Genomic DNA, 25,191 nt, shown 5'->3' on the forward strand with positions numbered 1-25,191 from the left:
GCAACCCCCTTCAAGGGCTATCCGTGATCACAAAAAGTGAGTCCGTCTTACGAAAACCACTTTAGGAAGGAAGGATGGATTCGGAAGAAGAACCACCTTATCCCTATGAACCACCAGATCTGGGGAACGACAGGATAATGCGGCCAGTTCTGACACCCTGCATAGAGAAGTAATGGCCACCAAGAAGGCCACCTTCTGGGAATGTAAGCAAGGGAATCTCCCTAATATCTTCAAAGAGAAGTTTCTGAAGAACCGACCACACTAAATTAAGATACCAGGCGGTAAGGGTGCGCGCACTGGCGGAGCCAGATGTCGCACCCCCTGGATGAAATTCCGCACCAAGGAATGATTAGCCAAAGGTTTCTTGAAAGAAGATTGCCAACGCCGAAAACCTGACCCTTGATCGTGCTCAAGGATAGTTTCTGCTCAACCCCTTGTTGCAGACAGACCAAAATTCGGGTCACCGAATAGGTCTGTGGGGGAAATCCAATAGATTCACACCATGCAATATAAGACTTCCATGTGCTGGAAGTCGCTTTCCTTGCTTTAACTGGAGGTAGGAATAACTGAAGCTGACACTCCCTTGTCCTTCAGTACCTGGGTCTCAATGGCCAGGCCATTAAGCCAGCGACTGTAAAGCAAGATGGAAGATCGGTCCCTGAGACCGCAAATCCTCCCTGAGAGGAAGTCTCCAAGGAGCGTCCGCGACTAGCCTCGCCAAGTCGGCGTACCAGGCTTGACGAGGTCAATCCGGAATTTCCAGAATAACTGGAATTCCCTCCACCTCTATCCTGCGAAGAAGTTCCCGCAGCAACTTGAGAGGATGGAAGGCATGCCGAAGCTGATACTGCCCCCACGGGGCGATCAGCGTTTCTGCTGCGTCCGCTAGAGGATCGTGGCGCGAGCTACAAACCTCCGCACCTTCCTGTTAGGCCAAGGTGCCAACAGATCCACATCCGGGATGTCCCAATGAAGGGACAGCTAGGGAAAAACCTCTGGATGAAGAGGCCATATGCGATTGGATCCGAATCGGGCTGCTCTAGAGCTGCTCGATCCAGTAAATCAGACAAAATCTGATCGCTCTCAGTTCCGATACCCTTATTGGTAATCTGGATACTATCGGAAGAAATGACTTCCCCTGGTTGAGCATCGGAGACTTCCTGGTCCGCTCGCTCAACCGGATCCGATTGTCCAGGGAATCGGAATTCTGATTCCATTAAAAAAAGAATCTCCTTCAGGAGAATTCAGGTATGAGACTGGGTATACGGTACTGCCTCTAAGAAGGCCACCATCAGTCCCAGCCAATTGACGGACAGCAACATCCGAATCGTTGACTGAACCTTCTGGAGTTTCCCAGCAAGGAGAAACTCTCTTGCCCAGGATGTATCCAACCTTAGGCCCAGATAGTTCAGTCTCCTGGTGGGAACCAGGGATGATCTTTGGGAAAGCGAAAAAAAACGCTGATGTCCTGCGATGATGGGGATATAAAGATAGGCATCCTATATGTCTATGGACGCCAGGAAATCTCTTTGATGCAGGGAGGCCACCACTGTACGGATGGACTCTATTTCTTCCCAAGTCCAGATTTGGACGCACCTTGCCCTCTTTCCTGGGCATTGTGAATAGGTTCGAATAGAATCCCTGAAACCGTTCAATGTTAGAAGGGCAGAATCGCACCGGTGGAAGTGATCGCAACTCGATCCTGTGTCCTCCAGAAACCGGTGAAGACATCCCCCCCCCCCACCCCAGAGATGGGTAGGGGAGCAACCAGGCTATATTCTTCAGGCTTGGCTGAGCCGGACTCTTTGTTTACCCGACCAGCGCCCTTTGAAACCCCTCTAAAGGGGCTTTGGAGGGTTTCGCCTTATCGCCCGCCCTCGCGGAACGAACAACTCTATATGAGCAGAAAAGGAAGGTCCTCGTTAGTTACGAGGTCTTTTTATCCTAACAGTCTGTGGCAAGACAGCAGGTGGTACCGTCTATCCTATAAAGAGGAATTCCTCAAACGGATAGCACCTAGCCATGCGTTTGGAAATAACAGGGGTTCGTTTCAAAACGACCCCATTTGGGTAAAAGGAAAATCCTTCGCCCTTTTGGTAGGCTAACAAGTACCAAAAAGGAATCTCAGTCTCAGCTACCTCTGCCGGTGTAACCTCAAGACTAAAGGTTTCCTGGACGGACACAACTAGTGCATCCACCACTCTTGTGCTATGGCGGAGGCAGAAACGTGCTCCTCACTGCTGGGGAGATATTACCTGAGACAACAGCCCCCTAAGAGGGACCTGCAACTGCATTGACCAGTTCCGAATCCGTATCTGAAGTATCTGATAAACAATAGGGGTAGGCGGGGGTCGCTACTTGACCCCCGTCCCTGACAGGCCACCTCCACCCGGGATACCAAAGACTCCAAAACTGCCAAAAATGCATTAAAAACAAGTGGGGTACTGGAGGGTCCTGCGGCCACCTTGAGGGGATCAGGTGGGGATACCTATGTGGCAGGGTCAATGATTATACAAGACACTTGCCAGCGACAAAAAATGACAAAGTAAAAAAAAAAAAAAAACTTTTTTTTTTTTTTTTGTGTCCCCCAGTCGCAACAGCGCCCCTCAGTGTTACCTGCCTTTTTGGACCCCACAGAGAGAGAGACAGACCCCAAGGCTCATCCCTGATGCACAGAAGTTTTCATCAGCTTGCTCAGTGCTTGTCTTGTTACAGACAGGAAGTCTTTGGCCCTATTTCCTGGGTAAAAGAGGCGGCTCCGCCCCTTAACACGCCTGCCGGCTCCTCCCCCTGGCTCCATGAGGTGTTTGAGTCACCTCAAACATGGCCGCCCCCATGCTGGAGACACGAGGCTACACCAAAATGGCGGCCTCGTGCGATCTACCAGACAATGGCGGCGGCCTGCATAGAATAGCGGCATGTCTGCAGAAGGATCTCGGCCTCACAACCCTTCACCCTCATGGTGGTCAGCGTGGTCGGAGGTACCGGACCCTAGCGGGCCGTATGCGGTCCGCTGCTTAGCTGGAGGAATGATCTGGAATGCAGTATACATGTATAGACATCGCCCTGTGGCTACTGACAGGTAGGATACCTTATACTATCACAGTAAAGTTCTAGTACTGCCACTGACTGCAATCATTTACACATTTTTACAATTAGATTGTCAGCTCCCAAACCAAGCCTCCTGGCTTCTTGTACACAAAAATCACACTCAATTAGGGGGATCTGTGACATGTTGTAGGATAGAGGGGAACCCATCCTTACCATTACAGAGAGGGGCCCGCGTTCACCACAAGACCCGTCCGGGGGAAAAATGGGAACATACTACTCACCATACCGGAACCAGGCAGGCGCCAACTCCTGACAGTACCCCTCTCCACCGAGGTAGGAGGGCTGTCGACCAATACGGGCGCCGTGACTCATGGTCTTTGGCGTTTCAGCGAGACATTTAACTCGCAGGGTCAGTCCCCGTCCAGTGGGACTATGTCGCGGCCGACCCAGCGCGGAGCTATGGCCTGCACGCGCTCGTAGGCTGAACTGGGGTGACCACTGGATCTCAACATCCCGCCTGTCGCCCAGTTCAGCTTTCTTGCTTGAAGATCTCACAGGAACACTGGAGAAAAAAAGCTGTCTTAAAAAATAATTTTCTAAGAAAAAAATCCTGCCAGGACCGAAGATCCCAGCAAGGTATCTAGGTCCTTACTCCTGACTAGACAGAAAAAAACTGATTTGCTGTGGCGGAGAGAGAGAGGATATACCCTCGGGGACTGCCCCTGGGGTGTGGCCAGAGCATTTTTCATTTCCTGTCTAGTCCTACTCCTGTGGAGGCAACATAACCCGAAGGTGCTGTATCACCGAGGACTACGTCTGTCAATGAGCGATAGAGAAATCTAGATAAAACCCCATGAAAAGCACTACAGAAACGCTCAAAAGCAACATGCAAAGGTGTGGAGAGGTAATTTATAGAACACTTGGTTATACACCACCTCCAGTTGATTGAACACTGGCAAAAAGCAAAGCCCTGCATAACCCCACCCTTGCGAAAAATAAAGAGGGAGGAAAATGTCCAAAATAAGTTCAAATGATGGTCTCTGAGCGACCAACACCATCAGACTAAAGCCCCACAGAATTAATGGAGTGCCTACCCACAGTACAATCTGAGTGACGTCTTATAGAAAGGCTGTGAATAAAGAGTGGGAAGCTAGCAGTCTCTGGAACAGCCACCACCAAGGCAGAAACCTGGCCCTTAATGGTTCTCAGTACAAAGCAATTTTTCAATCCTGACAAAATGAAGGATTAAACCCATGCCACAAAGTATTGCTAGTGTGAAGCTTTTCCAGTGTGAAAATTGGAATGTTGAAAGACCCGTTTCTCAGCCATTAGCGACTTAAGAATTCTGCTTTCCAGTTTTCCAAACCTGGAATGTGTACTGTGGATAGGGCCGGAACTTGAAGTCAGAATGAGCTATGCTTCTTGAAAAGCAGCTTTACTTCTGGTTCCGTCTTGATGATCTATGTATGTCACAGTTGAGTGTTGTTGGATTACACCTGAAAATGGGAGTCCTCGGGGTGGGGTTTAGGGAGGGGTGCCAGTGCTGAAGGGAAAGCTATTTGTCCTAAGCTCCAAGACATTAATTGCATCTGCAGCTTCCTCTGATGACCATGTCCCATGAACTGAAAGGAAAACTGAATTTTTGTAAAATCTTACCGTAAAAGTCCTGAGTCCTCCGACAGTCGCCGCCCACTCATACAGTCTTCACCAATGGGGTATTGACTTCCTCTCCACAGGAGTAGCTAGGCATAAGACATGTTAAGAACAAAACATTTACATAGACACACCCATGAGGGCTGTCCCACTGGTCCAATACCCCCCTGCAATAGCCATCCCAACTCAGTTTGGTAGCAAGCAGTTAAGTGTACAAGAACCCCAAAAGAGGGGCCGGGGCGGCGACTGTCGGAGGACTCAGAGAAAGGAATTTTACAGTAAGATTTTACAAAAATTCAGTTTTCTCTTACGTCCTCCGACAGTCGCCACCCACTCATACAGTCTTCACCAATGGGGATGTCCCAAAGCAGTGTAGACATGAGGGGTGGGAAACGCAACGTCAGAAAAGGCAACGCAGTACCCACATCAGAGACAGGAACCTTACATGAACAGCAAGGGAACCTCCTGGGCAACAAAAAGGCTCAACAGGAGCAACAACCCAGGAAAGCAAATAACCAAGGGGATAAACAACCCCAACTTTGCGGCCAAAGGAGGCATCAGCTGATGCCAGAACATAAATTTTGTGGAATTTGGAAAAGGTGTGCACTGATGACCAAGTCGCAGCCTTGCACACCTGGGCCACGGAGGCCTGATGCCGGAAGGCCCAGGACGCACTCACCGATCTGGTAGAGTGCGCCTTGACAGGGAAGGGCGGTACCCGTTCCTTCAATGAATAGGCCTGCACAATCGTCTGTCTGATCCATTTTGATATGGTCGCCGCAGAAGCAGCCATACCCTTCCGAGGTCCCTCAGGAAGGACAAAGAGAGAATCCGATTTTCGAAAGGATTCAGTCTACGACAGGTAAACCCTGATCGCCCTGACAACATCCAAAGAATGCAAGGCAACCTCCTTAGGATGCTTAGGATTCGCACAGAGCGAAGGTAAAACAATGTCCTCATTAAGGTGAAAATCCGAAACCACCTTTGGAAGAAAGGACGGGTTAGGTCGCAAGACCACCTTAACCCTATGAACCACCAGGTAAGGGGAGCGGCAGGACAACGCCGCCAATTCCGACACTCTGCGAGCCGAAGTGATCACCACCAGAAAGGCAACCTTTTTAGACAGCAGAGGTAACAAAATTTCCCTGATGTTTTCAAACGGGGAACGTTGTAACACGGACAGAACCAAGTTCAAGTCCCATGGAGGTAAGGGCTCCCTTCTAGGAGGGGCCAAGTGACGCACACCTTGAATGAAGATGCGAATCAAAGAATCAGACGCCACAGGGCGCTGGAAAAGAACAGCCAGTGCAGATACCTGGCCCTTAATCGTGGCCAACGCAAGGCGCTGGTCCACACCAGACTGAAGGAAAGCCAACACTCTCGCCACCGAGTAAGAACGAGGAGAGAAGCCCCTAGACTCACACCAGGCAAAATAAGCCTTCCATGTACGGTAATAAATCTTACCAGACGAGGCTTTTCTAGCCTTGATTAAAGTAGGAATGACCTCTGAGGAGAGACCCCTGTCTCTCAAGACCTGGCTTTCAACAGCCATGTCGTTAAAGCCAGCGACTGTAAAGCAGGATGGAAGATCGGTCCCTGAGACAGTAGATATTCTCGCATTGGTAGCCGCCATGGAGGCTTGATGGCCAGTTGAACAATGTCCGCATGCCAGGACCGGCGTGGCCAGTCCGGCGCCACCAGAATCACCAAAGTTGGCTCCGAGGCCAACCTGCGAAGGAACCTGGACAACAACTGAATCGGAGGAAAGGCATATATCAGATGATACTCTGCCAAAAGGATCGCGCTTTCTTGCCACGAACCTTTCCACCTTGTTGTTTAGCCGAGACGCAAACAGATCCACATCCGGGGATCCCCATTTCGCACACAGCATTTGAAATACCTCCGGGTGTAGGGACCATTCCCCCTGGTCCAGGGTCTGGCGGCTCAGATAATCGGCCTGCCAATTCTCTACACCCGGAATGTGAACTGCCGATACCGCCGGGACATGAGTCTCGGCCCAAGACAGAATACTGGTCACTTCCTGGGCCGCCCAGGCACTCCTGGTGCCCCCTTGGTGGTTGATGTAAGCCACCGCAGTGGCATTGTCCGTCTGCACCCGTACAGGATGGCCCTGAAGACGATCCAACCAGTGAAGCCGGCACAGCCTGATCGCTCTCAATTCCAAAATGTTTATCGGAAGGGAGGATTCCTCCTCCGACCAAGTGCTCTGGGCAGACAGGTTGCCCAGGACGCCACCCCAGCCCGACAGGCTGGCATCTGTGGTTATCACTGTCCACAGAATTGGCCGGAAAGGATTTTCCTTCCGACACAGCCGGGGACTGAAGCCACCACAAGAGATCCATTCTGGTTTGGCGACTCAGAGACACTCTCAGGTCCAAGGACTGAGGTAGTCTGTCCCACCTGGCCAGGATCTCCGCTTGGAGAGACTGCGTGTGAAACTGTGCAAATGGTATCGCCTCGAAGGCTGATACCATCAACCCCAGGAACCGCATACAGGTCCTGAGTGACGAGGATTCTTTGTCCCTGAGGGACCTGACCTCGGACTGCAGGGTCCGGAGTTTGTCCTCCGGTAAGAACACCTTTGCTTGAGCAGAGTCCAGAACCATTCCCAAATATAGGAGACGAACCGAAGGAGACAAGGTCGACTTCTGAACGTTGATGGTCCAACCAAACTCCTGGAGCTTCTGGACCGTAGTGGACAGATCGCGCAACAGGCTCTGACTGGCACTCGATCTAAACAGAAGATCGTCCAGATATCCCAAGACCGCAATGCCCTGTGCACGCAACAGGCCCAGAACAGGCGCCAACACTTTGGTAAAAACCCTTGGAGCCGAAGCGAGACCAAAAGGTAACGCCACAAACTAATAATGATCCTCCGCGATAGCGAATCGGAGGTACCTCTGATGACCCTCGAAAATGGGGATGTGTAGATACGCATCGTTTAGATCGATAGAGGCCAGGAATTCTCCCGGACTCAGGGAGGCCACCACCGAGCGGAGTGATTCCATGCGGAACTTCCGAACGCGCACGAAGCGGTTCAGAGCTTTTAAGTCCAGAATCGGACGCACTTAGCCCTCCTTTCTGGGCACAGTGAACAGATTCGAGTAAAACCCCCGAAACCTGTCCCGATGAGGCACCGGGACGATTACCCCCTGGGCGAGGAGATCCTGTACTGCTTGATGCAGGTCTTGTAACCGCCCTGGGGTCAAATGAAGATTTGAGGGAATGAATCTGTCTGCCGGCCGTGAAAGAAATTCGATCTTGTACCCTGATCAAATGATTTCCTGAACCCACCTGTCCGGAATTCAGAGCAGCCAAGATTGGAGGAAACTGTGCAAACGTCCCCCCACCCCTGAAATGGGTGAGGGCGCCCCTTCAGGCAGAGGCAGACTGAGCCGTCGCACCAGCTTGGCCGGATTTTGGTTTGCCGGCCCAGGGCTTTCTCTGGCCACCCTGGCCCTTGAAGGGTTTTCCCTTGTTCTGCGCCTTGAAGGCACGAAAGGACCCCCGATTTGGTTTAAAGGCGGGACCCCGCTTGATGCGGAAAAACTTGCCCTTAGGATTCTGGGGCAGCAGAGTGCGCTTGCCCCCAGTGACTCCTTTAACCAATTCATCCAGGGAGTCTCCAAAAAGGCGAGACCCCGCATAGGGAATAGCAGCCACCGTTTTTCTGGATTTCTGGTTAGCCGACCAGCTTTTCAACCAGATCAGTCGACGGTTAATCACCGCGACACTGGACAGGCGCGCAGCCAATGGGGCCTCATTAAGGCCGCATCGCACAAATACATGACCCCTTGATAAATCTGGTCCACCATCTCCACGGTAGTGGGGGCAGAATCAGCCACGAGGGTGCGTCTGAGCACCTTGGTCCAATCCGCCCCAGCCTGAGCCATCATAACAGAGGCAAAAACAGGTTTTAGCATAGAACCCGCCAGGAATCCTCCACCCCTGCAACCTCCGCCTCCCCCTCAGACTGAGAAGAGCGAGACCCTGAAATGCAACCATGTCACATTCAGAATCAGAAGAAAAAGAAATCCTAGGCCTTTTTCTAGCAGCACGTTCAGTCATCAGCACATCCATTTTGGACACCAAAGTCGCCACTACAGCAGACAAATTTGTCAGGGTAAAGGATTCAGAGGAACCTGAATCCCCCACCAAGGCTGGAGGAAATTTGCTGTCCTGGGATTGCATTCCAAAAAAGTTTTTTTTTTTTGTAAGTTACTGGCCCTTTAAGCGTGTCGCGGATCCCCGCAGCACACCGCTACAATGACTGTGGAACACAGACCCCCCGCAGGGACAAATTGAAAGCCAGAAGGATTGCACAAGGGAGGAAAAAAGGACAGCAGAACAGAGCCCCACAAGTGTGTTACCACCGCAGTCGGTCGTTCCTGAGTGAAAGAAGAAGAAGACTGAACTGATGCTGCAGGCTAAGGAAAAATGGTTGCCTATAGGGAATAATGGGGGGCTTCGGTAAAATGGCCACCGACATGTGCTCGGAACGATCATTTGCCATACACAAGATGGCGCCGCAAGGCGCCAAAATACACTACATACTATGCTGTATAAGCGCCCATTGTGAAGCCAGACATGCTGCCCACATCTAAAATGGCGGACCGGCGGTTTTTAACCCCGGAGCGGTCGCCGCACGTGTCTGTACCTCCAAAGCACCCTAAAGTGACACAGGAGAGGGACCCCCAAAAACCCACACAGCGCTGGCTGTGAGAGAAAAAACCCCCGCGGGGACCGGGATCAGGGAGCCCAAAATGCACAGACATAAGGGGATACCACAGACACACAGGACTGCCAGCCCCAGACAGAGGCCCCACACAGTGTGTACTTACCCGTACTCGAAGGCGTGGGGTGCCTCACATCAAACGGGAAACCGCCCACCCTCAGATGGCAGGGGGTGCCGTCAGCCAAAAAATGCAGGACACCAGTAGTGCACAGACGAACCGTGGTTGTGTCCGGTGAGGTAGCCACCTCACAGGCTGCATCCCTGAGGACAGGGATGGGTCGTTTGTGAGGCCAGGGCAAACACATAGCCTGCTAAACGCTCGATGGCGGGCTGGGATTCCATCTGACCCTCTGCCCTGGAGAACCAGGACGACCAGTCCGACTCCCAGCTCCGCAAACGCTGTCTTCATCCGAAGATTCGACTAACTAATGCTGACAAAATAAAAACAGCTGGTAATGCAGAGAAAAAATGACATTTGCAGAAAATAAAATCATAAAATAGAAGAAAAGGGCTGAGACTGTAGCCCCAGCACAGGGAAGCCTATCTATTCCTTAACTAGGCAGAAGACAAACTGAGTTGGGATGGCTATTGCAGGGGGGTATTGGACCAGTGGGACAGCCCCCATGGGTGTGTCAATGTAAATGTTTTGTTCTTAACAAGTCTTATTCCTAGCTACTCCTGTGGAGAGGAAGTTAATACCCCATTGGTGAAGACTGTATGAGTGGGCTGCGACTGTTGGGAGGGCGTAAGAGAAATCCAGGATTCTATCCCAGCCTTTCAGTACCTTCCACGTCACTGGAAGAAAATGGGGTTATTGACTCACCGTAAAATCTATTTCTCTGATGTTAATTGACGGACATCGCTCCTGATTTTCTTAACCATTGTATTATACTGGCCCCTACAGGAGTAGGACACTAGGCAGAAAAAAAGTCCAGTTACGCCTATGGGCAGTCCCAGGGGGTATACTCCCTCTCTCTGCTATAGGTACTCAGTTTTGTGACAAGCAGTATCAGAAGAATTACAACTCCACAGAGGGGTGGGTGTTGTGTCCGTCAGAGAAATGGATTTCAGGGTAAGTCAAAAATACCATTTTTCTCTATCATTCATTGATGGACACAGACGACCAGGTGGCCGCCTTAAAAATCGACGTCACTGACGCAAGGCCCAGGAGGCACTGAGCTCCCGAGTAGAGTGTGTCTTGACAGGGAAAGGAGGAACCTGACCCTTGATGAAATAGGCCTGAATCACTGTCTGCCTGGCCCATCTGGAAATGGTCGCAGAGTTGGACAACCCTTTCCGAGGCCCATCCGTAAGCACAAATAGGGAGTCTGATTTCCTAAAAGACTCTGTAGCTGCCAGGTACACCCTAATCGCCTGGATTACATGCAAGGCATGCAAAGCAATTTCCTTTGGATGTTTTGGCCTGGGACACAGGGAAGGCAACACAATGTCTTCATTCAAATAAAAATCAGAGACAACCTGAGGAAGGAACGACGGACAGGGGGGAAGAACCACCTTATCACTGTGAACCACCAAGTAAGGTGAACAACATGGTAACACTGCCAGTTCCAACACCCTGTGCGCAGAGGTGAAAGCCACCAAAACGGCCACCTTCTGGGAGAGCTTAAGCAGGGGAATCTCCCAAATATTCTCAAAAGAAGGCTCCTGGATGACTTAGAGCACCAAATTGACGTCCCAAGGCGGCATCAGAGACCGCAATGGAGGGGTCAATTGCCTAACTCCCTGAAGAAAAGTATGCATCAAGGAGTATGTGGCCAATGACTGTTGAAAGAAGACTGCTAAGGCCGAAACCTAATCCTTGATAGTACTCAAGGCCAGTTTCTGCTCGACCCCCTGTTGAAGGAAGGTCAAGATGCAAACCACTGAAAAAAGAGCGAGGATGAACCCCAAGAGACTCACACCACGCAATGTACATCTTCCACGTACAATCATAGATCTTCCTATTAGTAGGTTTCCTAGCTTTTAACAGAGTTGGAATCACCGACTCAGACAAATCTATCTGAAACCAGCCACACCTGATCGGCAGACCAAGCCTGGGGAGGCCAGTCCGGGACCACAAAGATGACCGGAATCCCTTCAGCCTCGATCCTGCGTAGACATCTTGGCAGAAGCTTGATAGGAGGGAAGACTTAAATCAGACGATACTGATGCTAGGGGGCAACCAGCGCATCCGTGGCGTCCACCAGAGGATCCTGTGCCTGAGCCACAAACCCCTGCAGCTTTCTGTTGAGCCAGGACGCCAACAGATCCACCTCGGGGAGGCCCCACCGGAGACACAACTGATGGAACACCTTTGGATGAAGGGAACACTCCCCTTTGTCCAACACCTACCGACTGAGGTAATCCACCTGCCAGTTTTCCACCCTGTGAAGGCTGTAACGAACCGCTCTGTCCACCTTAGAATGCCAGCTACCTCCAGAGCTGCCAGAACAATTCTAGTGCCCCCTGGTGATTGACATAAGCCACGGCATTGTCCGTTTGAATGCGCACCGGACATCCCTGAAGACGATCAGGTAGTCCGGACTCTTCCAGATGATCATTGATCTCTCGCTTCATTTAACTCTGCATGTTACAATTTGTTCAGTAGGGTAATTACTTGAGGTTATTGTTGGGGCTTCATACCCTTAAAGGCAGATTATTAGGGGGTTGTTTTTCCTCCCCATAGCGTTCTACATGAAGCATGTATTGAGACCTATTTGGATTTTGTACAAAAAAATGATTAATATGTAATATCTATATACTCTGTCTTAATTTTACATTTTTTCTTTGTAGAAATTCTTTTAGTTCTGTGAATAGGCTCCTCTAATGTATTAAACTTTGTCAGTCCTGAAGAAGTGGATTACCTGTAAAACACGTTGACCTTCTTAAATTATTTAATACGCCTACTATTTTAATGTATTTTGTAGACAGGACTATATGTGTATTTTAACATTGTATAAAATAAAAGTTAAAGTTTTTTTTTTTAATATAATTTCTGTTTCTATCCTTTGCTAAATAAGTGATCATAGAGGTATTCAAAGTCCCAAACACAATTTCCACTTGCCTCCTACAACAATCAAATCTAGTAATTTCATGCAAAGGCGAATAGGAGGGACACTCCAGGGAACATAGTCCCCCATACTATGGACCAGAGAGTCCAAAGCTTTTCTTTCCTGGAGGAGGAACACGTGTCAGGGTTGTGTTCAGGACAAGACCCAAATAAACCAGACAGTGCAACAGTTCCAGGGTTGATTCTTGAGATTAAGGGCCAAGTTGAAGTTCTCAAGGGGTAGTATGGTCTGCAGCACACTGGCACGGAGGCCTACCACTGATTGTTCTTGCATAAATGAGAATCCCCCGGGCTTACAGAAGAGCCAATGTTGGGGCCAGAACATTCATAAATACCCGTAGTGCTGCGGTCAAGCCAAGGGGTAAAGCCGCAAATTGTAAAAGGCTGCCCCCCACTGCAAAATGCAGGCAGCGCAGAAAAGTTGGGAGTGCTTGATGCCCATCAAGGCCAGGAAGTCCCCGTGATAGACAGATACAATCACTGACAAAGAGAAGAGTGCTCTCTTCTTCTGTAATGTTTTGGATAAACAAATACAGGGGATTTCCAAAGAGGCTTTTGCCCTCAAAAGGCATACATTCCAGCTTCTTGCAAGGGTGCTTTGCAGACAGTATTTCAGCCTTAACACTCGCGGAATATGAACCAGCATAAGTCCCAGGCAAGAAAATTGTCAGAGAGAATCTTCCAACCCATCTGCAGAGAAGTGCAATAGTTCTGGAAAGAGCTCCAGTTGCTGTCTCGAGGACCAACCTGATTTTGGGGCTCTGGGTTCTTTTGCTAGATCCTTTTCCTAATCCAGCAACGCTTTAAAAAACCCATGGATGCAATGGCAGGGGGTATGGCCTAGAAAAAAAGGTGATAGGATGAGCTAGCAGATAAATTGCTGCACTTAGAACTCCCTGAATGATGGGAAAAAAATGTGTTGAAAAAATACTAGTGTGCTATCTTGAAATTAAAAATGTCAGATAAATATCTGCAATTATTGTATTTTGTGAAAAAAACATGAATAAATTGGAATAACACCACAAAGTGATACTGTGTACCATGCATAGAGCAAAAAAGTGAAACTATTTTATTTACCCATAATAAAATCCTTAAGGAAGAATCCCATGTGTAAATAGTGAAAAGAAAAAACAGTCCCAAACGTGAAGAACTGCAAGTGTGCTGTTCAAAAAACTCCTCCACGTGCTCTGTGAACCACCTCCGTGCTGATTAGTAAGTAATGGCTGCTTACTAAATACTAGCGGTCAAATAGCATGCAACAATGCTCTGCTATATCAACATCAATCCATAGGAAACTCCCGATGCATACCAGCAATCCGACCACTTGTGGCTGTGCCTCACCAAAGCAAGTTCAATAAATGGATGGCTCTCAACTCTTGGATAGGGAGGAAAGAAGGACTAATATTTGTAGAAATTTGTAAAGGTATGCACGGACGACCAAGTGGCCGCCTTGCAAACTTGCGATATTGAAGCCTGATGACGGAAGGCCTAAGAAGCACTCAGCTCCTGAGTAGAATGCGCCATGACAGGGAAAGGTGGAACCTGACCTTTAATGGAATAGGCCTGAGTCACCGTCTGTCTGATCCATCTGGAGATGGTAGCCGAAAAAGCAGCCAGCCCTTTTCTTGGTCCATCCGTAACCACAAAAAGCGAGTCTGACCTCCGAAAACTCAGTAGCTGCCAGATACATCTGAATCGCATGAGCCACATCCAAGGTATGCAAAGCAAATTCCTTGGGATAAGCCGGCTTGGGACACAAGGAGGCAACACAATGTCCTCATTCAATTGGAATCAAGAGATAACTTTGGGCAGGGAATGATGGACAGGGACTTTATCCCTATGGACCACTAAATAGGGACTGCAACAGGATAATGCTGCTAATTCCGATACCCTGCGGGCCGAGGTAATAGCCACCAAGTATGTAATCTTCTGGTATAACTTAGGCAAGGGAATCTTCGGAATATTCTTAAATGGAGATTTCTGGAGAACCGAAAGCACTAAATTTAAATCCCATGGCGGCAAAAGAGACTGTACAGGTGGAGCTACATTTCGAACCTCCTGAATGAAGGTACGAACTAAAGAGTGCGTGGCTAGGGGTCACTGAAAGAAGATTGCCAAAGCCAAAACCTGGCCCTTGATGGTACTCAGGGCCAACTTCTGACCAACGCCCCGTTGAAGAAACATTAAGATCCAAGCCACAGAAAAGGATTGAGAAAGAGCGCAAATTGACTCACACCAGAAATGTACGCTTTCCACGTATGATGGTATATCTTGCTGGAAGACTACTTCCTTGCCTTCACCATAGTAGGGATCACTGATCCAGACAAACATTTATCTCTCAGTACATGGCTTTCAATAGTTAAGCCATTAAAACCAGCGACTGTAAAGCAAGATGGTAGATTAACACATGGGACAACTGGTCTCCTCTGAGAGGAAGCTCCCAAGGCTGATTGGAAGATCCTTGCTCTTGATTCCTCGCAGGAACTGCGGAAGAAGCCTGAGCCGAGGATGATGCTGGCCTTACCGTGGCCTTGTACGCCTGCGGTGTCTGCCAGAGGAACCCATGATCACGCCACAAACCTCGGTATCCTCCTGTGGAGCCAAACCTGCTAAAGAAGCTGCATGTAGGACTGTGCAAACAGAACTGTTTTGAAGGTGGGCACCACTAGACTCGGAACCTGTATGCAAATCGGGAGAGAGAACTGTCTGTGTGACAGCAGCCCCTGAATCACAGCCTGTGGTTCCTGAAATTTGTCCAGAGGAAGGAGCACCCTGGTCAGAATTAAAATCAGACCTAGGTATTTCAACTCCCTGGATAGGGATAGGGGGAACCTTAGGTAGTTCGGACATCACCTAAACCTTTGCAGGATATGGTGAATCTCCTTGGCGCTCACCAAAGAATTCCACAGGGCCAGAAACTAGAGAAGATGCCCCCCCATCCCAAAAATGGGTGAGGGCAGACCTTCATGCTGAAGGGGTCTTGTCTGTGGATCCAGAGAAGCTAGCTCTAGGCTTACCAGGCCAAGGTTGCTTGGAACCTCCCAGGGAAGATTTAAAAGATCTATTTACCTTACTCTCCATCCCAGAAGCACAAAATTATTATCTATGGTCTGAGAAGGTAGGCCCGAGGCTCCTTCTCTTTCCTGGATTGTGGAAGGAAGGTACTCCCCGCCCCCGTAATACCCATAATGATGTCATCCAGGGTAGCCCCAAACCAGGCGATCACCTTGAAAAGGCAGATCAATGAAAGCTTTCTTAGAGGCTTGGTCTGCGGACCAATTCTTAAGCCACAGCACGCGCCTAATCTCCACCGCTGAAAGTGGACAGCACCGGAGCTGTATCCAAAGCTGCATCACAAATAAACTGCAGCCCATGGACAAACTGGTCCGCTAAAGAAACATAAGCAGCGGGGACCTGCTCACCCCCCAGACCCTGGTGCAAGAGCTCGGCCCATTCAGTTAGGGTCTGAGACACCAGGGCTAAGCAAAGACTGGCCGCAATGCAGAACCAGCCATAGTAAACATGATGCGTGCCACAGCCTCTGCTTTCTTGTTAGCCAGGTCCTTAAAGGAATGGGACTCCTCTTCTGGGATCATGGTTGCTTTATTCAACCTGATAACAGGAGGGTGGTGGTGGACTAGTCCACTTTAAGAGTGACTCCTCAAAAGGGCAACGTACAGCAAAACATTTAGGGACAACAAACGGTAATTTTGGTTGTTCCCATTTCTTACAGAAAAACCTGTTAAAATAAGGCACATAAGGAAACACCTTTGGAGTGCGAGGTGATTTATGCATACCAAACTACACAGCCACGTCTGTGGCTACATCAGCCGCATCCTCCATTGTTTAAGTCTCACGCACTGCAGTAATAAGTGCGTCTACCAGCAGGCTTTTTATTCACTGCTGCGACCATGGAGGAATCATCCTCACTATTGGATAGATCTGGGGGTGTGATATTAGGCTCCCTTGGACGGGCCGCATCCACGGCGGCATTAGGCTCAGAAGCAGATGAGACAGACTGAGCAGGGGAAGCCTTTGCCCACACGCCACTTCCACCTGGGACACTAAGGACTGCAGGACCGCCGTCAGTGCAACCATGGGAAGCTGGGGTTCCCCGAGGGACCTGCAACCTCCTCGAGAGGGTCAGTGGGGGAGATGTGACCCTGAGCTTCCATAAAGAAAGGAAGACCTTGCAGTATAAAAACAATCTTTTTGGCACCACTAAAGGATCCCCCCCAAGGCTCAGGGTACCTATCAGCAGAGAGAGAAAGAGAGAGATAACAGGGACCCTTCAAAGACTCACCCTACCAACCAGAGGTGCGCTGAGAATTTAAACCCAGCATCATCATGGACGCTATCCCTGTTCACATGGACGCTATCCCTGTTCGCATGTCCCGGGCACAGGAAGAGGAAACTGAGGAAAAAGAGGAGCTTCGGCATCTCCACGAGGCCTTAGTCCTCCAGCATCCCTGTTACATCTGCTACACAAACATGGCCACCAACCAGAGACCAGCTAGAGTCTAGACTAAAAGAAAATGGCACCTGCGACATGACTTGGCTACACAAACATGGCCACCAACCGGAGATTAGTTAGACTAAGGGAAAATGGCCTCCATCAGCTACAATGAAGCATGCTGCCAGGATCTTTCCTGCACCCTCTGCAACGCTGCAGGGGACGACCCCCCCGAAAGTAGGACACGTGTTTAGGGGAGACTCTGCTGAGTGCACTGGGACCCCCCGGCACTATACCCACACTGCAAACAGCAGGGCATGCACCTAGGGGGTCTCCTACACTGCGACCCCTTAATGACTACCAGGGCGGAACACACACTATCCCAGGACCCTTACAGAGTGGGGATAGCGGAGGAGACCCCAGGGGTCTCTGCTACATTCTCTACCATGGGACCTCCACCAGATTCCAGGTCCAGACAGGGGGGAAAGGTAGTGGGGGAAGCCCAGCTCAGTGAGGGATTTAGGGATAGGAGGAGGGAACCTGCAGGCAGGTCCGACCGTCCCTGGAGGTTACCCGCGTCCCCCCCCCCAAAGAAAAAGGGGAAAGGAGGGACTGTACTTACCCTTCCATGGTGCAGGTAACGTTCCAGACAGAACTCCTCGCAACCAAAGTAGGAGAACTGTCGGCCAAGGGGCCGCTGCGACTCAGACCCAAGCCCAGTCATATGCGACCCTGCGAGACGTTTAACTCGCCGGCCAGCCTCTGTCCGTGAGGCTACGTCGTGGCCGACCTAGCGCATTGCTGCGGTCTGCACGCGCTCGCTGGCTGGGCTGGGGGGACCACTGAATCTAGATTACCCAGCCCGTTGCCCAGCCGGCAGTTGATTGTAGAGAGAAAAAAATAAAAAAGATGTAAGGAAGGAGAAAGTTGCTAGGACCAGAGATCCCAGCCGGGAGCCTAGGTCCCTACTCCTGACTAGACAGATTAAAACTGATTACCTAGAGCAGAGAGGGAGTTTATATACCAGCTGGGGACAGCCCATGGGTGTAGCCGGGTGTTTTTTATTCTGACTAGTTCTACTCCTAGAGGAGGCAATTTAACCCACTAGTTAGGATTTATGGAGCGCTGTGTCCATCGATGAACGAAAGAGAAATTGCACTTACATCCATAGGTTCAATCTAAGCGTCAAACTCATGGGATATATTTATGGATTTTTTTTTTTTTTTTTTATTAGATCAGCGACTTATAGTGGGACTGCGATATTGCGACGGATAAATCGGCCACTTTTTTGAACCAATGACATTACAGTGATTAGTGGTAAAAAAAAATGCACCGTCACTGTACTAATGACACTGGCTGGGAAGGGGTTAACATCAGGGGAGATCAAAGGGTTAAACGTGTTCCAAGGAGTGCTTTATGTGGGGGGGGGGGTGCTTTTACTGTGGAAGGCAGAGATCTGTGTTTCTGCTTAGCAGAAACACAAGATCACTGCCTTCCCTTGTTACAGGACGGCGATCTACCTTGTTTACCTAGGCTGTTCTGCCTGTGCCTCGAATGATCGGCGGGTCCCAGCGGACATCGCAGCTGCTGGACCTGCCGATTGGCTCATGCTGTGGCACCCCCAGACCTGGAAGTGCAGAATCAAGTACCTGTACGTTCATTTTTTTTTTTTTCACAAGGAAGGGATAGTTTTTAAAAGACACTGAGAATAATAAATACGACTCTGTTGGTACAGAGAATATACTGAGAGAGAATTAAGATTGAATTGAGGAGATATAAAATTAAAGTGACAGATTAGAGGGCAAAGTGGGAAAATACTGAAGACACAGAAACTGCAAGGTTGAGACACAGAAAAGATAAGGGGAATGTAAAGATAGGTATGAGGGAGAATACAGACACAAGGAATATAGTGAATAAATTGAGGAGAACACAAAGATCACAATAATAACACTAAGGCACAGTGATTCCGTTTTTTTTTCTTTTTTATCCTCCCTCTCCCCGTTTGCCTAGGGAAAGGTCATTTTGGGTACCAGGTAGACTGACACTTCCGACACTTTGGGGGATGAAGATATTAAAAAACCAAACTTCAAATATAATTATACTTTAAAACTGAGAAGGGTGCTTGGCTTCCTGATACGGGCTCCCTCAATACACCGGATGCAATAACCACCATAGATTCTTTTCATTAGGAGGGGAAGAAAGAAAAGGGGCGGGAGGGGGGTAAGAAAACTTCTTCTAATGGTAATGATTCAGTTGCCCCTTAGCAGCGACATTGGTAGGAGAAGGAAGAAAAAAAGAGGTGATGGTGGTCATAAAAAGTAAATAGAAGTGAGAGGCAGGAGTTATAATATATCTAGGGTGCTTATGGGATTTGGAGACTAGATAGATCCACAAAGTTCAAGGGTAGGGTCTGTTTTTAATTATAGGAAAAGCGAGGGGTGGATCAAAATATAAAAAAGTGTAACATGTTGTGGAAAACTCCCTTCCTCCCCCCCTTTCTTCCCTTTTTTTTTTTTTCTGGCTCTTTTATACCTTTTTTTCTCTGTTTTATAATTTTTCTTTTTTTCTTTCTTGAAGAAAAAAAAAATAAAACTCTAGAGGCATTGGAGAATTTTGATAGATAGCACGAGTTGGTTCACATTAAGTTTGAGATCTATCAGAATAATTTTCAGAGTTTATAACCTATGCATGTATGAACACACTTGTAATAATTATTTGTTGGTATTTTGAACTAAGTGGTTCAGATTTTGTGAATATTGTAATGGAAAATCTCCTTTGTTTTCTTTCTTATAAATAAATAAAAAAAAATCCAACAAATATCTACACACAATATGTGAGATATCACCAGTAAAGGGGCGCTGATCCTCTATAAAGTCCTAGTTGCTTGCAGTGTGCATATAAGAAATCCTGGTCGTTGCAGCTCCTCCTAAAATCCACTGGGTGGCGGACTTGATATAAATTGAAGCTGCAAAAATAGGAGAAAAAAATCGCACGTCGACCTCGGATAATAACGTTTTAATGGAAGACACATAATACACTATACGACAATTGCACTCACATTTTCTCTCTTTATAATGGGCACATCTGCAAGGGCCTTCTCCTCCTCCCTCTCCTAGATGGACATCTAGGAGAGGGAGGAGGAAAAGGCCCTTGCAGATGTGCCCATTATAAAGAGAGAAAATGTGAGTGCAATTGTCGTATAGTGTATTATGTGTCTTCTATTAAAACATTATTATCCGAGGTCGGCGTGCGATTTTTTTCTCCTATTTTTGCAGCTTCGACAAAATAGTTTAAAAAGTTCTAGATCCACCGAAGACACTCAAAATATTTTGGAACAAAACAGGATTCCACGCATGCAGAAGATGTAAGGCATGCTGGCAAGTTAATACCGATTTTAGATGGCTCACATCTTTTACATCAAATGCAAATGGGAGAACCTTTGAAATAAAAGAATTCATTCCCTGCATGTCTACTCATGTCGTATACGGCATGGAATGTCCATGCAGCCTTATATATATATTAGCCGCACCAAAAGAAAGTTGGGGAAACGAATCTCTGAACACATCTATAAAATTACCACGGGGTTTAAAGAACACAGTGTACCTTTGCATTTCAGAGAAAAACAGAATAGAGACCCATCAGGCCTTAAATTTTGGGGAATAGAAAAAATGCCCCAATCTTGGCGAGGATCAAATAGAGTAAGAGAATTGTCCAAAAAAGAAACTCAATGGATCTTTTTGACCAATGCTCTCGCGCCGAATAGGTTAAACATAGACCTGGACCTAAATGTTTTTTTAAGCAACTATTAAGAAACTATAATAAGTCAGACCCTAAGAAGAAAGCATGGTATAGTTCAATAGGGATATGACTGGACACACCTTATTCCTGCAATTGAATTTTAATCGCAAAATATTAAATCATTTTATAATAATTTTAATGTTTTAGTACTCAACTCCTTTACAGAAATATTCTAATGACATATAAGTTTTATAGGTTTTAGGAGATCATGTTTTTACCTTTTGGTATTTATAGTATGATATTTTATGTGATTTTCAATAACATTCTATGGCAATATTGTTTTATATACGGTATCTTTTATATTAATTTCTTGTGATTAGAGAGATTTTAGATATTTGATTATATATATATATATATATATATATATATATATATATATATATATATATATATATATATATAGTGTGTATAAGTAGTAATGAGGGTCTTGACCTGTAGATGGCGCCCACAAACGAGTGGTACCGTATGTAATGGCGTCAGTATATACATATATAAAAAACATTGAAAAAGTGTTTATAACGGGTCAAGAACCATCGTACGCCGATATGTGTAATGTGAGTGATCACAAACCTGCAGATTGGTGTTTTATTGCATGTTAGGAGGTTACCGCGAGGTGCTGCCTGGCGATCAAATAGTTAACAGTGCAGAGGGGGTTGTCCTTGTTGGCACTTAAATTGGACGGCAGAGGAGTGTGCTTACGTCCTCAGTTGAAGTCCTAGTGAAGAAACATATCAGGACGTAAGCACGCCGTTACCAAGGATACGATAGACGCCATCCCCGCTGATCCGGGACTCCCCGTTGTATGCTGTGTGGATACCGTCAGCGAGTAGAGAGGTAGCGTCATGTCGAGTATCTGGAACACTTATACGCTGGATATTATATGTTGGATGTAAGCAGATTGGAAACGGGGGGTATGTAAAATAAACGTCTTTAAAAACGATATCACACTATCCTTGCCCTATCTTGCTTCCTTCCTATTGGCTATTCTGATCACATGTGACCTGGTGATTGGAGTGGAAACAGGAAGTTACAGGTTGCAGTGATTGTAATAACACAGCCAGAGGAATCGAGAGGAGCTTATTATTAAGCAAATATCCAAAGAATTCTGATCTATTTCCTATCCGGAGAGTGTCCATTTTGAGGGGTGCACTGGAGGTGTGGTGAAGGATGCAGTTAATTTATCTAAGCATTGGGAGTACCACCGTTTGCTGAACCCATATGTGCGGACTCCATGTCACTCAATTAAAATAGACTCACTGGTGATTAGATGGACTAACTTTACTTTGAATGACCATTACTATGGACACTATATTATGATTATTTGATATGTGTGAACATATACAGCGCTGCTGAGTATGATTAATTCTGTACATTAAGAAAGATACAGCATTTGTTGCATTTTGTTTATTATTCAATTCTTTAGATTAAAAGTGTTTACAGACCATTTCATTGTGACCACTAGCGCTGGGCGAGTGTTTGAGGGTCTTGCATCATCAACCACTTTTCTACTTATATAAAACCTGGAACTTTTTTTTTTTAAATCTGCGGTGGTGCACAAAAACGAAAAACCCATAAGTGTACAAAAAAAAAAGAGCACTTAAAAGGAGAAAATGCACACAAAGCTCTTTTGGCTATACTTCTAATGTGGATCACAGGAGTGCAGTCCCTTCGGCACTTCTGTGACCCGTTTTCAGCAGACAGCGGGCTGAACCCTGTCAGCTGATGTCACAGAGCTGGTCCAGGCTTATGCAAGATCGAGTGTCAGGCCGCTGAGAGCCTATGCCGGCCGCTCCAGCCCCTCCACAGCCCAGCACTCCAGTGAGCGTAGGGGGCAGAGCAGGGAGCTGTGAGACCTAAATGCTTGGCAGGGTTTGATCGTTTGATTCTTAGTGTTAGAGGCGCCGGGGGACTGATACTGCATCCACCTAGGCAAGTATGACTCTTTCAAAAAAAAAAAAAAAAAAAACCTTAGTTACTTACCGGTGACGGTATTTCTAAGAGCCTTTCAGGACAGCACCTGGAGAGAGCGCAGCTCCACCCAATCCACAGGAAACACTGCAAATAAAAACTCCTCCTCTTCCACCATGCCTCAGTCAGAGTAGCCTCCGACATGCTGGAAAACATAAACTACCACAGGTTAAACATTTACAAATTATATTATAAACAAAACCAAGGGGGGGTAGCTGCTGCTGTCCTGAAAGGCTCTTAGAAATACCGTCACCGGTAAGTAACTAAGGTTTTCTCAGATCGCCTTTCAGGACAGCACCTGGAGAGGATAAGCGAGTAACTTACACTTAGGGTGGGACCACTGCCTGCAGAACTTTTCTGCCGAAGGCTTGATCCTGAGCTGACAACAAGTCCAACCTGTAATGTCTAATAAAGGTTGAATAGCTGGACCAGGTAGCTGCCTTGCAGATTTGATCAGGCAAAGCACCGGCCCTTTCAGCCCATGAGGTTACCACAGACCTTGTAGAATGCGCCAAGATGCCTTCTGGAGGTTCTTCTCCTTGAGCTACATAAGCCTGTTCAATTGCCCATCTGAGCCATTTGCCTAAAGTGCTCTTTGATGCTTTTTCTCCTATACGGGACCCTGAGAAGATGACAAATAATGCATTTGTCTTTCTAAATTCCTTAGTTACCAGGAGGAACTGAAGTAAGCATCTCCTCACATCCAAGGTATGAAAGGATTCTTCCCGAGTATTACTAGGAGTTGAGGAGAAAGATGGTAAGACAATTTCTTGTGATCTATGAAAAGATGAAGCAATCTTTGGAAGAAAGGCTGGGTCCGTTCTTAGGACTACTCGATCTGCAAAAATTGTCAAAAAAGGGTCTGAAATTGAGAGGGCCTGGATCTCACTGATCCTCCTGGCCGAGGTAATTGCTATCAAAAAGATAGTTTTCAAAACTAAATTCTTCAGGGAAGCCTCTTTTAAAGGTTCAAAAGGAAACTTAGTTTGACCTTGTAACACAATGGTCAAATCCCATTTGGGAAATACTTTAAGGGCTATTGGCCTATTGCGGGCTAATGCCTTGAAAAAACGAATGATTAGAGTCTCTTGGGACAAAGTCTTTTCGAAAAAAACTGAAAGTGCCGCTACTTGCGTCTTTAAAGTACTTGCTGCTAGTCCTTTCTCCATTCCCTCATGGAGGAACTCAAGCACTGAAATTAAATTTTTTAATTCAAAATTTCTGCTGGAACACCAAAAGTTGTATTTTCTCCAGACTTTCAAGTAAATATCCCTAGTCACCTTCTTCCTGCTGGAGAGAAGGGTGGAGATAACTTTTTCTGACAGGCCTCTGGCTCTCAAGATGTCTTCTTCAGTAACCACGCTGTCAGTTGTAAGCGGTCCAGTTCTGGGTACACTAGGTTCCCCTGTGTCAAAAGATCTCTCCTGTACGGAAGTTTCCAGGGAGGTTCTGAGGCAAGATTCAGCAGGAGGGCGAACCAAGGTCTCTTTGGCCAGTAAGGTGTAATCAGAATCAAGTTGGTCTTTTCTTCCCTGAACTTTTTGAGAACCAACGGAATCAGTTGGAATGGAGGGAATGCGTAAGACAAACGGAAGTCCCATGGATGGGCTAGAGCATCCAAGCCCCAGTCCTGATCCTCCCTGTGTAGGGAAAAGAATCTTTGGACTTTGGTGTTCTGTTGACAAGCGAACAAATCTATTTGGGGAAGACCCCAGACTTCCACGATCTGCATGAATACTTCTTGATTTAGACTCCATTCTGATTCCAACACCTTTTTCCTGCTCAGCAGATCTGCTAGAAGGTTTTGTGACCCCTTCAGATGCACCGCTGTCAGAGAGGCTAGATTTTTCTCCGCCCAGGAGAGTAGCTGTATTGCCAGATCTGATAGCTGTCTGCTTCTTGTGCCTCCTTGCTTTGACACGTAGGCCACTGCTGTCATGTTGTCCGACAGAACTTGCACATGATGGCCCTTGACTGTCTGTTGAAAGGACCAAAGACCCAAAAGGATGGCTTTCAACTCCCGCCAGTTGGATGATTTCCTGGACTCTGCTTTGGACCATGTCCCTTGCACTGTCCGGCCTTCCAGGTGGGCTCCCCAACCCCACGAACTGGCATCCGTCGTCAGACGTTTGTTCGTCTGGAAAGTCCATTGCAGACCTTCTTCCAGATTTCTGGAATTCCTCCACCACCACAGAGATCTCTTTGCTTTCGTGGAGATTCTGATGGATTTCTCCAGATGTTCTGGGTATGACCAACTCTGCAGAATGTCTCTCTGGAGAAGACGGGAATGCAGTCTTGCCCACTGTACTGCAGGGATAGCGGCTGTGAGCAAGCCTAAAGCTGCCATGGCCGACCTGACAGTAACCTGATGATTGGTTTGTAATCGAGCAACTGCGTTCTGAGTCTTCTCGATCTTTTCTTGAGGTAGAAACACTTTCTGGA

The 25,191-nt window shown here is 47.6% G+C and overlaps 2 protein-coding genes across 2 annotated transcripts in view; both read right to left on the reverse strand.

The window, feature by feature from the left end:
- Positions 1 to 25,191, reverse strand: part of LOC309548329 (rho guanine nucleotide exchange factor 18-like) — a 176,289-nt gene that overhangs the window by 2,789 nt on the left and 148,309 nt on the right. The window lies entirely within an intron of this gene.
- Positions 1 to 25,191, reverse strand: part of LOC309544525 (lamina-associated polypeptide 2, isoforms alpha/zeta-like) — a gene marked incomplete at both ends in the record, with an annotated part of 30,453 nt that overhangs the window by 2,024 nt on the left and 3,238 nt on the right. The window lies entirely within an intron of this gene.

This window comes from Pelophylax lessonae (assembly GCF_965119305.1).
Source record: "Pelophylax lessonae genome assembly, chromosome: 1".
Lineage (NCBI taxonomy): Eukaryota > Metazoa > Chordata > Amphibia > Anura > Ranidae > Pelophylax > Pelophylax lessonae.